The sequence below is a fragment of the Artemia franciscana genome, chromosome 15 (genome assembly GCF_032884065.1).
Source record: "Artemia franciscana chromosome 15, ASM3288406v1, whole genome shotgun sequence".
In the NCBI taxonomy this organism is placed as follows: Eukaryota; Metazoa; Arthropoda; class Branchiopoda; order Anostraca; family Artemiidae; genus Artemia; species Artemia franciscana.
In genome coordinates, this window is record NC_088877.1 from 43,204,288 (window position 1) to 43,219,446 (window position 15,159).

The window sequence follows — 15,159 nt, forward strand, 5'->3', positions numbered from 1 at the left end:
GGACAGCGAAGAATGTTGTATATTCGCAAGTTTTATGCAGTTAATTTGTATTGTATCTATCTATCTATCTATCTATCTATATAAAAATGAGTTGTGTGTATGCATGTTTGTTTGTTTGTAAAAGGAGCGTTTGTATATGACGTCATTATTAGTACATACGGCTTTGTATATGCACAGACAATGGGAAAGCCAAGAATGTTGTATATTCGCAATTTTTACGTAGTTTGAAACACATATATAAATCTATCTATATTCACAGCTGGGACACAGGGACACAACTACAATGGCGCGTAACTAATATGGCGCGTAACGACTTACGCGCGATATATATATATATATATATATATATATATATATATATATATATATATATATATATATATATATATATATATATATATATATATATATATATATATATATATATATATATATATATATATATATATATATATATATATATATATATATATATATATATATATATATATATATATATATATATATATTATATCTATCTAAAAATAAGTTGTCTGTCTGTGTGTCTGTCTGTGGATCAGGTGATCAGTGGATCAGGTGACGTCATGTTTCTGTGTTGACTGACGTCATGAAATTAGTTGTCGTCATTTTTGCTTTGACGGTGACGTCATTCAAGATATTTATTACATGCGTTCACGGAAAAATTTTTAATTGTAAAATGACTGAAGAACCTACAATGGCAACAGCCGAGGACGCTGCTCAAAGAGTCTATGCCAAAAAACTTGCTGCTGATAGAGAAAGTAAGAAAAGAAAGCGTGCCGAGGAATCACAAGAACAGCAAGAAAACAGGCTTGCAGCTGATAGAGAAAGTAAGAAAAGAAAGCGTGCCGAGGAATCACAAGAACAGCAAGAAAACAGGCTTGCGGCTAAAGAACGCAAAACCGCGCAGTTAGATGAAAATCCACCTGGAAAGCGAGAGTCAAAACTTATCAAAACTGAAAATGATAGCGATGATGATTGGGTTTGGGATTTTGACTTGGATAAGGTCATCAATGCCTACCAGATTTATGTTAAAAAACAAAGGTTCGGCGATATTTACTTAATAGTGACGCTGAAAAATAAAGAAGAAAAAAAACTGAAAAAATGTAAAAAACTAAAAAAACTAAAAAGAAAAAACACTCAAAGATAAATTACAGACCGGGACACAAATGACGACCGACACAGAGGGAATATAAATGACGACCAGGAACCTCAAAGAAAAATTACAGACTGGGACACCCGGACACAAATCACGACCGGGAATATAAATGACGACCGGGACGCAGGGAAACAACTACAACGGGGACGCCGGGGGCACAGGCGGGATATATAATTGACGACTGAGACACAGGGATTGTTTGAATAGAAATTACAGACCGGGACACAAATGACAACCGGGACACTGGAACACAGGGATTATAAATGACGACCGGGACACTCAGAGAGAAAATACAAACTGCGCGGTGGGGCCTGGGGGGGCGCGAAGCGCCCCACCAACTAGGTGTTGGGGTGGCGCGAAGCGAGTTGTGTTTGAGCATGTTTGTTTGTTTGTAAAAAGAGCGTTTGCATATGACGTCATTATTAGTACACAAGGCTTTGTATATGCACAGACATATAAATATAAATGCTATTTATATGCACAGACAATGGGACAGCGAAGAATGTTGTATATTCGCATGTTTTACGTAGTTAAAAATATATATTTATATCTATCTCTATTCACAGGTGGGACACAGGGACACAGCTACAATGGCGCGTAACTAATATGGCGCGTAACGACTTACGCGCGCGGGGTGGCTTGGGTGGGCGCCACCCCAACAGCTAGTATATATATATATATATATATATATATATATATATATATATATATATATATATATATATATATATATATATATATATATATATATATATATATATACTAGCTGTTGGGGTGGCGCTTCGCGCCACCCCAACACCTAGTTGGTGGGGGCGCTTCGCGCCCCCCCAAGCCCCCCCGCGCGCGTAAGTCGTTACGCGCCATATTAGTTACGCGCCATTGTAGTTGTGTCCCTATGTCCCACCTGTGAATATAGATAGATATATATATATATATATATATATATATATATATATATATATATATATATATATATATATATATATATATATATATATATATATATATATGTTTTTAACTACGTAAAACTTGCGAATATACAACATTCTTTGCTGTCCCATTGTCTGTGCATATAAATAGATTGTCAGGTTTACCGACTCTTGAACATGCAACATATAATGGTCCATGGGAAAACAATCCGTATTCAGATCTATACCTCATGATTCTAATGATTGCCCTTGAGCTTTGTTGATGGTGATTGCTAATCGACCATTCCCTGAGTCGCCATCGTCATTTATATATCCCCCTGTGCACCCCGGCGTCCCCTTTGTAGTTATATCCCTGTGTCCCGGTCGTCATTTATATTCCCTGTGTCCCGGTCGTCATTTGTGTCCCGGTGTTCCAGTCTGTGATTTCTCTTTGAGTGTCCTGGGCGTCATTTATATTCCTTGTGTCCCGGTGTCCCGGTCGTCATTTATATCCCCCTGTGCCCCCCGGCGTCCCCATTGTAGTTGTGTCCCTGTGTCCCGGTCGTCATTTATATTCCCTGTGTCCCGGTCGTCATTTGTATCCCGGTGTCCCGGTCTGTATATACATTCGTTTTTTAGTTTTGTTTTTCTCCTTTATTTTTTTCCTTTTTTCTTTTTTTTCTTTTTTAGTTTATTTAGATTTTTAGATTTTTTAGTTTTTTTATTAGTTTTTAGTTTTTTTGTAGTTTTTACCATTTTTTTAGTTTTTTTAGTTTTTTTTTTTACTTATGTCCTGGTCGTCATTTATACTCCCTGTGTCCCGGTCGTCATTTGTGTCTCGGTGCTTTGTTGATTGCTAATTTATATTATATTTATATTTATATTTTTTATATTTATTAATATTTTTTTAGTTTTCTTTTTCTCTTATTTTTCAGTTTTTTCCTTTTTTTTAGTTTTTTCTTTTTTAGTTTTTAGTTTTTTTTTGTTTTTTACCTTTTTTTAGTTTTTTTAGTTTTTTTAGTTTTTTAGCTTTTTTAGTTTTTTTATTAGTTTTTAGTTTTTTTTTAGTTTTTGCCTTTTTTTAGTTTTTTCAGTTTTTTTTAAGTTTTTAGTTTTTTACCTTTTTTTAGTTTTTTTTAGTTTTTTAGCTTTTTTAGTTTTTTTTCTTTTTAGTTTTTTTTGTAGTTTTTACCTTTTATAGTTTTTTTTCTTCTTTTGTATTAGTGTGAAATAATTCAGACGTCATATGCGGACAAACACGACGTCACTCGACAGACAGACAGACAGACATAACCCACAAACAACTTATTTTTATATATATTTATTCATATTTTTTTAGTTTTCTTTTTCTCTTTTATTTTTCAGTTTTTTCCTTTTTTTAGTTTTTTTTCTTTTTTAGTTTTTACTTTTTTAGTTTTTTTCTTCTTTTGTATTAGTGTGAAATAATTCAGACGTCATATGCGGACAAACATGACGTCACCTGATCCATCCACAGATCCACACACAGACAACTTATTTTTATATATATAGATATATATATGGCTAAGGGATTTGGGGGAGGGGCTCAAAATCCCTAACCTGTGTCCCCTGATATATATATATATATATATATATATATATATATATATATATATATATATATATATATATATATATATATATATATATATATATATATATATATATATATATATATATATATATATATATATATATATATATATATATATATATATATATATATATATATATATATATATATATATATATATATATATATATATATATATATATATATATATATATATATATATATATATATAAAAATAAGTTGTCTGTCTGTCTGTGGATGGATCAGGTGACGTCACCTGAAAAAACTGGATCAGGTGACGTCAAAACTGAAAAAACTAAAAAAAGGCAAAAACTACAAAAAAAACTAAAAACTAATAAAAAAAATAAAAAAGCTAAAAAACTAAAAAAACTAAAAAAAGGCAAAAACTAGAAAAAAAACTAAAAACTAATAAAAAAGCTAAAAAACTAAAAAAACTAAAAAAAGGCAAAAACTACAAAAAAAACTAAAAACTAATAAAAAAATAAAAAAGCTAAAAAACTAAAAAAACTAAAAAAAACTAAAAAAAAAGGAAAAAACTGAAAAATAAGCTAAAATAAAGGTAAAAACCAATAAAAAACTAAAAAAAAACTGAAAAAACTAAAAAAGGCAAAAACTACAAAAAAAAACTAAAAACTAATAAAAAAAGTAAAAAAGCTAAAAAACTAAAAAAACTAAAAAAAGGTAAAAAACTAAAAAAAATAAAAAATTAAAAAAAACTAAAAAAAAGGAAAAAACTGAAAAATAAGCTAAAATAAAGGTAAAAACCAATAAAAAACTAAAAAGAAAAAAAGGAAAAAACTAAAAAAAATTTTCATCTAAAAAACTAAAAAAAACTAAAAAAGGTAAAAACTAAAAGAACTAAAAAAGAAAAAAATAAATGACGAAACTCAAAGAGAAAGCCACCAGGACAAAAGGAATGTTCGATTAGCAATCAACAAAGCACCGGGACACAGGGAGTATAAATGACGACCAGGACATAAGTAAAAAAAAAAAACTATCTATATATATAAAAATAAGTTGTCTGTGGATCTGTGGATCGTGGATCAGGTGACGTCACCTGAAAAAACTGGATCAGGTGACGTCAAAACTGAAAAAACTAAAAAAAAGGCAAAAACTACAAAAAAAAACTAAAAACTAATAAAAAAAATAAAAAAGCTAAAAAACTAAAAAAACTAAAAAAAGGCAAAAACTACAAAAAAAACTAAAAACTAATAAAAAAGCTAAAAAACTAAAAAAACTAAAAAAAGGCAAAAACTACAAAAAAAACTAAAAACTAATAAAAAAAATAAAAAAGCTAAAAAACTAAAAAAACTAAAAAAACTAAAAAAAGGTAAAAAACTAAAAAAACTAAAAACTAAAAAAAACTAAAAAAAGGAAAAAACTGAAAAATAAGCTAAAATAAAGGTAAAAACCAATAAAAAACTAAAAAAAAACTGAAAAAACTAAAAAAAGGCAAAAACTACAAAAAAACTAAAAACTAATAAAAAAAGTAAAAAAGCTAAAAAACTAAAAAAACTAAAAAAACTAAAAAAACTAAAAAAAGGTAAAAAACTAAAAAAATAAAAAATAAAAAAAAAATAAAAAAAAAGGAAAAAACTGAAAAATAAGCTAACATAAAGGTAAAAACCAATAAAAAACTAAAAAGAAAAAAAGGAAAAAACTAAAAAAAATTTTCATCTAAAAAACTAAAAAAAACTAAAAAAGGTAAAAACTAAAAGAACTAAAAAAGAAAAAAATAAATGACGACACTCAAAGAGAAAGCGACCAGGACAAAAGGAATGTTCGATTAGCAATCAACAAAGCACCGGGACACAGGGAGTATAAATGACGACCAGGACATAAGTAAAAAAAAAAATTAACAAAACTAAAAAGAAGGTAAAAACTACAAAAAAACTAAAAAGAAAAAAAAACTAAAAACTAATAAAAAAACTAAAAAATCTAAAAATCTACATAAACTAAAAAAGAAAAAAAAAGGAAAAAAATAAAGGAGAAAAACAAAACTAAAAAACGAATGTATATACAGACCGGTACACCGGGATACAAATGACGACCGGGACACAGGGAATATAAATGACGACCGGGACACAGGGACACAACTACAACGGGGACACCGGGAGAAACAGGGGGATATAAATGACGACCGGGACAAAAAAACTAAAAAGAAAAAAAAACTAAAAACTAATAAAAAAACTAAAAAATCTAAAAATCTAAATAAGCTAAAAAAGAAAAAAAAAGGAAAAAAATAAAGGAGAAAAACAAAACTAAAAAACGAATGTATATACAGACCGGGACACCGGGATACAAATGACGACCGGGACACAGGGAATATAAATGACGACCGGGACACAGGGACACAACTACAACGGGGACACCGGGGGAAACAGGGGGATGTAAATGAGGACCGGGACACCGGGACAGGGAATGGTCGATTAGCAATCACCATCAACAAAGCTCAAGGGCAATCATTAGAATCATGAGGTATAGATCTGAATACAGATTGTTTTCCCATGGACCATTATATGTTGCATGTTCAAGAGTCGGTAAACCTGACAATCTATTTATATGCAAAGACAATGGGACAGCAAAGAATGTTGTATATTCGCAAGTTTTACGTAGTTAAAACCATATATATATATATATATATATATATATATATATATATATATATATATATATATATATATATATATATATATATATATATATATATATATATATATATATATATATATATATATATATATATATATATATATATATATATATATATATATATATCTATATTCACAGGTGGGACATAGGGACACAACTACAATGGCGCGTAACTATTATGGCGCGTAACGACTTACGCGCGCGGGGGGGCTTGGGGGGGGGCGCGAAGCGCCCCCACCAACTAGGTGTTGGGGTGGCGCGAAGCGCCACCCCAACAGCTAGTATATATATATATATATGACATATATATCTATATATATAAAAATAAGTTGTCTGTCTGTCTGTCTATCTGTCGAGTGACCTCATGTCATCATGTCGTCATGAAGTTAGTTGTCGTCATGTTTGTTATGACGATGACATCATTAAAAGTATTTAAGAAAATTGTTCAAAGACAAATTTTTAATTGTAAGAAGATCGTGGACGGAAAAATGTTTAATTGTCAAATGACTGAAGAACCTACAATGGCAACAGCCGAGGAAGCTGCTCAAAGAGTCTATGCCAAAAATCTTGCGGCTGATAGAGAAATTAAGAAAAGAAAGCGTGCCGAGGAATCACAAGAACAGCAAGAAAACAGGCTTGCGGCTGATAGAGAAAGTAAGAAAAGAAAGCGTGCCGAGGAATCACAAGAAAGAACAGCAAGAAAACAGGCTTGCGGCTAAAGAACGCAAAACCGCGCATTTAGATGAAAATCCACCTGGACAGCGAGAGTCAAAACATATCAAAACTGAAAATGATAGCGATGATGATTGGGTTTGGGATTTTGACTTTGATAAGGTCATCAATGCCTACCAGATTTTAGTTAAAAAACAAAGGTTCGGCGATATGTATCTCATAGTGACGCTGAAAAATAAAGAAGAAAAAGAAAACTGAAAAAAGAAAAAAGATAAAAAACTAAAAAAAAATAAAAGAAAAAAACACCCAAAGAGAAATTACAGACCGGGACACAAATGACGACCGGGACAGAGGGAATATAATTGAAAACCTGACAGTCTATTTATATGGACAGACAATTTGACAGCAAAGAATGTTGTATATTCGCAAGTTTTACGTGGTTAAAAATCTATATCTATATATATAAAAATAATCTATATATATAAAAATAAGTTGTCTGTCTGTCTGTCTGTCTGTCGAGTGACGTCGTGTTTGTCCGCATATGACGTCTCAATTATTTCATCATATACCAATTCAAAAACGAATGTATTCAAGCCGATGTAGCTGAGTTGGTTCCAGGTTTGAACCTTGGCTTAAAAATAGGTAAAAATTACAAAAAAAAAACTAAAAACTAATAAAAAAAACTAAAAAACTTAAAAACTAGAAAAAATAAAAAAAGGTAAAAAACTAAAAAACTAAAAACTAAAAAGAAAAAAAACTAAAAAAAGGAAAAAAACTGAAAAATAAAGGAGAAAAAGAAAACTAAAAAAATATAAATAAAAAAAATAAAAAAGGTAAAAACTACAAAAAAACTAAAAAGAAAAAAGAAAAAAACTAAAAAAGCTAATTTTTAGGTAAAAACCAAAAAAAACTAAAAAGAAAAAAAGGAAAAAAACTAAAAATTTATTTCATCATATACCAATTCAAAAACGAATGTATATACAGACCGGGACACCGGGACACAAATGACGACCGGGACACAGGGAATATATATAAAAATAAGTTGTCTGTCTGTCTGTCGAGTGACGTCGTGCTTGTCCGCATAACGTCTGAATTATTTCATCATATACCAATTCAAAAACGAATGTATTCAAGCCGATGTAGCTGATTTGGTAAGGCGTTATGTTCCAGGTTCTAGGTTCAAGAGTTTCCAGGTCCGAACCTTGGCTTAAAAAAAGGTAAAAACTACAAAAAAAACTAAAAACTAATAAAAAACTAAAAAAGCTAAAAAACTAAAAAAACTAAGAAAAAATAAAAAAAGGTAAAAAACAAAAACTAAAAAGAAAAAAAACTAAAAAAAGGAAAAAAACTGAAAAATAAAGGAGAAAAAGAAAACTAAAAAAATATAAATAAAAATAAAAAAACTAAAAAAGGTAAATGCTACAAAAAAACTAAAAAGAAAATAGAAAAAAAACTAAAAAAGCTAAACAAAAAAAGGTAAAAACCGAAAAAATAAACATGAGGTATAGATCTGAATACAGATTGTTTTTCCCATGGACAATTATATGTTGCATGTTCGAGAGTCGGTAAACCTGACAATCTATTTATATGCACAGACAATGGGACAGCGAAGAATGTTGTATATTCGCAAGTCTTACGTAGTTAAAAACATATATATATATATATATATATATATATATATATATATATATATATATATATATATATATATATATATATATATATATATATATATATATATATATATATATATATATATATATATATATATATATATATATATATATATATATATATATTTATATATATATATATATATATATATATATATATATATATATATATATATATATATATATATATATATATATATATATATATGTATATATATATAAATATATATATATATATATATATATATATATATATATATATATATATATATAAATAAGTTGTCTGTCTGTGATCAGGTGACGTCATGTTTCTGTGTTGACTGACGTCATGAAATTAGTTGTCGTCATTTTTGCTTTGACGGTGACGTCATTCAAGATATTTAAGACATATGTTCACGTAGAAATCTATTAATGTTTAAGTTTACAATGACTGATGAACTTACAATGGCAAAAGCCGATGAAGATGCTCAAAGAGTCTATGCCAAAAAACTTGCTGCTGATAGAGAAAGTCAGAACAGAAAGCGTGCCGAGGAATCAAAAGAACAGCAAGGAAACAGGCTTGAGGCTAAAGACCGCAAAACCGCGCAGTTGGATGAAGATCCACCTGGACAGCGAGAGTCAAAACATATCAAAACTGAAAATGATAGCGATGATGATCGGGTTTGGGATTTTGACTTGGATAAGGTCATCAATGCCTACCAGATTTTAGTTAAAAAAACAAAAGTTCGGCGATATGTATTTCATAGTGGAGCCAGTCAGTCGACGGCCAACCTACCATCTTCAAAGATACCACGATAGGAAGACTCTACACCGTTCACCCCAATCAACATGAATGCTTCTTTCTACGGCTGCTTTTGGTGAATGTACCCGGTCCGACATCCTTTGAGTATTTGAGAACTGTAAACGGTACTATACATGACACTTACCGTAGTGCATGCCACGCTCTGAATTTATTGGAGAATGACCAACACTGGGATAACTGCATCAATGACGCGTGCGAAACGTCAACCCCAAGTCAAATTCGTGCATTGTTTCGCATCATTTTGACAACTTGCTCTCCATCAGCTCCTACAGAGTTATGGGAAAAATATAAGTCAAAAATGTCCGAAGATATACTCCATCGAAAACAGTTAGAGACGTCAGATATGACTTTTGATTTTACATCAGAAATTTATAACTACACTTTAGTTATTATAGAAGATTTGTGCGTACGTATGGCAAACAAACCTCTTCAGGATTTGGGAATGCCTTCACCTAACCGTATCGCTGCTGTTTCGACATGTGTAGAATTGGATCGTGAACAAAGTTACAGTACGAGTGATATATTGTCGTATGTACAAAATAACATTTCCAAGTTAACGTCGGAACAAAAAGACATTTATGATACGATAATGCATTGTGTCGATAACAACGTTGGAGAAATTTTCTTTTTGGATGCGCCAGGAGGTACTGGTAAAACGTTTGTGATAAAACTGATTCTGGCATCAATTTGATCAAAAATTGATATAGCGTTGGCAATTGCGTCGTCCGGAATAGCCGCAACATTGCTGCCTGGTGGAAGAACTGCTCATTCCGCTTTGAAATTGCCTCTCAATTTGCATTCTACAGAAACTCCCACGTGCAATCTTTCCAAGTCATCTGGGATGGGTAAAGTATTGCAGCAATGCAAACTTATTATTTGGGATGAGTGCACAATGGCACACACAAAATCGCTCGAGGCTCTGGATCAATGCTTGAAAGATTTGAGAGGGAAGTCGAAACCCTTTGGCAGCACATTAATATTGCTTGCGGGAGATTTCAGGCAAACATTACCTATAATACCTTGATCAACTCCTGCAGACGAAATGAATGCTTGTATTTCTATATATATCAATCAATATATATATAAATAAGTTGTCTGTCTGTGGATCTGTCAGGTGACGTCATGTTTTCTACTGACGAAATTACAGACCGGGACATCGGGACACAAATGACGACCGGGACACCGGCACATAGGGAATATAAATGACGACCGGGACAAGAGGAATGTTCGATTAGCAATCACCATCAACAAAGCACCGGGACACAAATGACGACCGGGACACAGGGAGTATAAATGACGACCAGGACATAAGTAAAAAAAAACTAAAAACTAAAAAAAGGTAAAAACTACAAAAAAACTAAAAAGAAAAAAAAACTAAAAACTAATAAAAAACTATAAAAGCTAAAAAGCTAAAACAACTAAAAAAGAAAATAAAATGAAAAAGGAAAAAAAGGAAAAATAAAGGAGAAAAACAAAACCAAAAAAAAGAAAAAAAAACTAAAAAAAGGTAAAAAACTAAAACCTAAAAAAAGACCAATTCAAAAACGAATATATATACAGACCGGGACACAAATGACGACCGGGACACCGGGACATGACGACCGGGACACAGGGACACAACTACAACAGGGACGCCGGGGGGCTCAGGGGGATATATAAATGACGATGGCGACACAGGGAATCGTCGATTAGCAATCACCATCAAAAAAGCTCAAGGGCAATCATTAGAATCATGAGGTATAGATCTGAATACGGATTGTTTTCCCATGGACCATTATATGTTGCATGTTCAAGAGTCGTTAAAACTGACATTCTATTTATATGCACAGACAATGGGACAGCAAAGAATGTTGTATATTCACAAGTTTTACGTAGTTAAAAACATATATATATATATATATATATATATATATATATATATATATATATATATATATATATATATATATATATATATATATATATATATATATATATATATATATATATATATATATATATATATATATATATATATATATATATATATATAAATATATCTATATATATATATATATATATATATATATATATATATATATATATATATATATATATATATATATATATATGGTGGGACATAGGGACACAACTACAATGGCGCCTAACTAATATGGCACCTAACGACTTACGCGCACGGGGGGGCTTGGGGGGCGCGAAGCGCCCCCACCAACTAAGTGTTGGGATGGCGCGAAGCGCCACCCCAACAGCTAGTATATATATATATATATATATATATATATATATATAAAAATAAGTTGTCTGTCTGTCTGTGGATCAGGTGACGTCATGTTTCTGTGTTGACTGACGTCATGAAATTAGTTGTCGTCATTTTTGCTTTGACGGTGACGTCATTAATGGTATTTAAGACATGCGTTAATGCGTTCACGCTGCTGATAGAGAAAGTAAGAAAAGAAAGCGTGCCGAGGAATCACAAGAACAGAAAGAAAACAGGCTTGCAGCTGATAGAGAAAGTAAGAAAAAAAAGCGTGCCGAGGAATCACAAGAACAGCAAGAAAACAGGCTTGCGGCTAAAGAGCGCAAAACCGCGCAGTTAGATGAAAATCCACCAGGAAAGCGAGAGTCAAAACATATCAAAACTGAAAATGATAGCGATGATGATTTGGTTTGGGATTTTAACTTGGATAAGGTCATCAATGCCTACCAGATTTAATCTAAAAAACAAAGGTTCGGCGATATGTACTTCATAGTGACGCTGAAAAATAAAGTAGAAAAAAAATGAAAAATGTAAAAAACTAAAAAGAAAAAACAGTCAAAGATAAATTACAGACCGGGACACAAATGACGACCGACAAAGAGGGAATATAAATGACGAACGGGAACCTCAAAGAAAAATTACAGACTGGGACACCCGGACACAAATCACGACCGGGAATATAAATGACGACCGGGACACAGAGACACAACTACAATGGGGACGCCGGGGGCACAGGCGGGATATATAATTGACGACTGAGACACAGGGATTGTTTGAATAGAAATTACTGACCGGCACACAAATGACGACCGGGACACTGGGACACAGGGAATATAAATGACGACCGGGACACTCAAAGAGAAATTACAAACTGGGACACCAGGACACAAATGACGACCGGGACACAGGGAATATAAATGCTATTTATATGCACAGACAATGGGACAGCGAAGAATGTTATATATTCGCATGTTTTACGTAGTTAAAAATATATATTTATATCTATCTCTATTCACAGGTGGGATACAGGGACACAGCTACAATGGCGCGTAACTAATTTGGCGCGTAACGACTTACGCGCGCGGGGGCCTTGGGGGGGCGAGAAGCGCCCCACCAACTAGGTGTTGGGGTGGCGCGAAGCGCCACCCCAACACCTAGTATATATATATATATATATATATATATATATATATATATATATATATATATATATATATATATATATATATATATATATATATATATATATATATATATATATTGCTTGATGCAAAGAATGTTGGAAATCTACACTTACCTGTAGATTAGGATGGTCCAAGGGAGGTTACTTATAGGCTTTTGATAATAGAAGCTTATTACTACAAGAAACTCATTATGACACCCAGCTGTCTGCGACCAAAACAGTTGGGTACACTCCTCCTCCACTATAATCTGCTAGAGATCTCTTTCGCTTATAAGGCTATTGTTTTCTCAAGGGGTATCATTCCTCAAGTTCAACCTACTGTGCCGTTGCAGTTACGTCTATAATTAGGCAAGCTCTTTAAAGGTCCAGTCTGATGCTACTATGAGGCTACGCAGCCAGGGGGTAAGGAACAGACCTTACCCCCTAAAGAACAGACCTAATACTGTTATTAGTTATATCGTTCATTTGTTTATTAAATTTAAATTTATTATCAATAGATGAAAAGCGGTTCTCGAACTTAATTGATGCTGAGACTGAATATGTTCAAAATTTCATAAGTCACTGCCTTCAACTTAAAATGAAAGAGACAATCTTATGTACAATAATATATAATTAAGAAACAATAACAATAAATATGCACATGATATAAAAATTTCATAAGTTGGTAAATAAATCTTAAACAGTACAACAGAAATTAAAATAAAAATATGAAATCAAGTACCTCCAAGATTAGTGTTTTGTACAGCTTAATTCGTTTGGGCTGTGCAGCCTAGTTTCTCAAAGGGATGTACACAGAAACTAAGACAACTTTTTGAGCATAGTAGACTAATAAGAAATATCCAATCCAAACTGCTTTAATATCATCCAAGCACAGTGGACATGAACTCCCAACAACTATGAATTAACCTTAACAATTCGGTTAATTATACTCTATTCTTATTATTTTACATTATTTATTTGATGACAAACATATTCATGCCAGATGATTCCTAACAAATCAATGATTTCCACAATATGTTAGGTTCAGTATGAGCTGGGTCAAGGAAGTAAATAAGGACTAAGAAATTTTAATAACAATAGTTGCCAGGTTTTTATGACAATTTTGGTCACCTTCCTCCTCCCCCAAATTGCCCTGAAACGTATATGAGATCTCCGTCGTTTAGATATCTCATCCCTTTTCATGCCTTGTGTTCTTTCATCCTTAATGAGAGGGACATGCTGCCCTTGAGCCTCGACCAAGGAACATTTGTGAGAGGTTGTTTTTTAATTAGCTACCTGGATATCCGGAAAAATATGGTCTACTGAGTTGAACTAAATTTATTCTTATTTTAGTAAAGAGCCACACCAAAATTAAGACAGATTGCCAAAAGACTTAGTAATAGTACCTATTTAGCTAGCGTTTAATTAAGCCTGCTATATTTTACTTGTCTTTGATGCTAGTATGTATCGCGGAGGTAAAACGAATAAAGTACGGAGGTACTTTATCTGCATTATTTGGCGTTCTCACTTTAACATTTTTCTGTACAGTTGGCTTTAAGATACGAACACAAGCATATAACTAATATGACAGACTCAGAGGTACTTGATAGTACGTTCAAGCTCACCAAGATTATTTTCATGGTTACCCCCTTAGAGGCGATCTAGCAGAGCAAATATCTGACAAGCTTGGTTACTTATAATTAGTGTTTCGTAAGATAACGTAATGGTTCATGATTCATTAAATCTAGGGAAGTTAGGGTTAGAAGGATAAGCCAGATAAGGGATGCTTGAACGCACTCTGAATTTTACATATAAACTAAGCATGAATATAACTGGAACAGAAAATATACGCACTAATCCATAACCGGTACGACGAAGAATAAACCCCCATTAATGTATAAACACTATGGTACTCGCTTTTCCGAACACATGTGTTATGTGAAACGAAATTCACTGGGAGAATTTGCAAAATCAAAGATTAAAGATAAATAATTGTAAAGACTAGAGCCTAGTGATCCTCAAATAACATCAGCAACAACTACGTTAAATTAAGAAGTAGTATCAAAGAGAAGGAAGAGGGATAATCAAATTTGACCAATCAGGATTTTGGTAGAAGATTTACAAGTTGTGATTGGCTGTAGGAAGCTTAAAATAGATATATCCCTGGTGATTAACATGACAATACAAAGATTAAAAATCAAATGTGCAACCGACAGTTTAGAGTTTAGTGACGTCATTGTACAC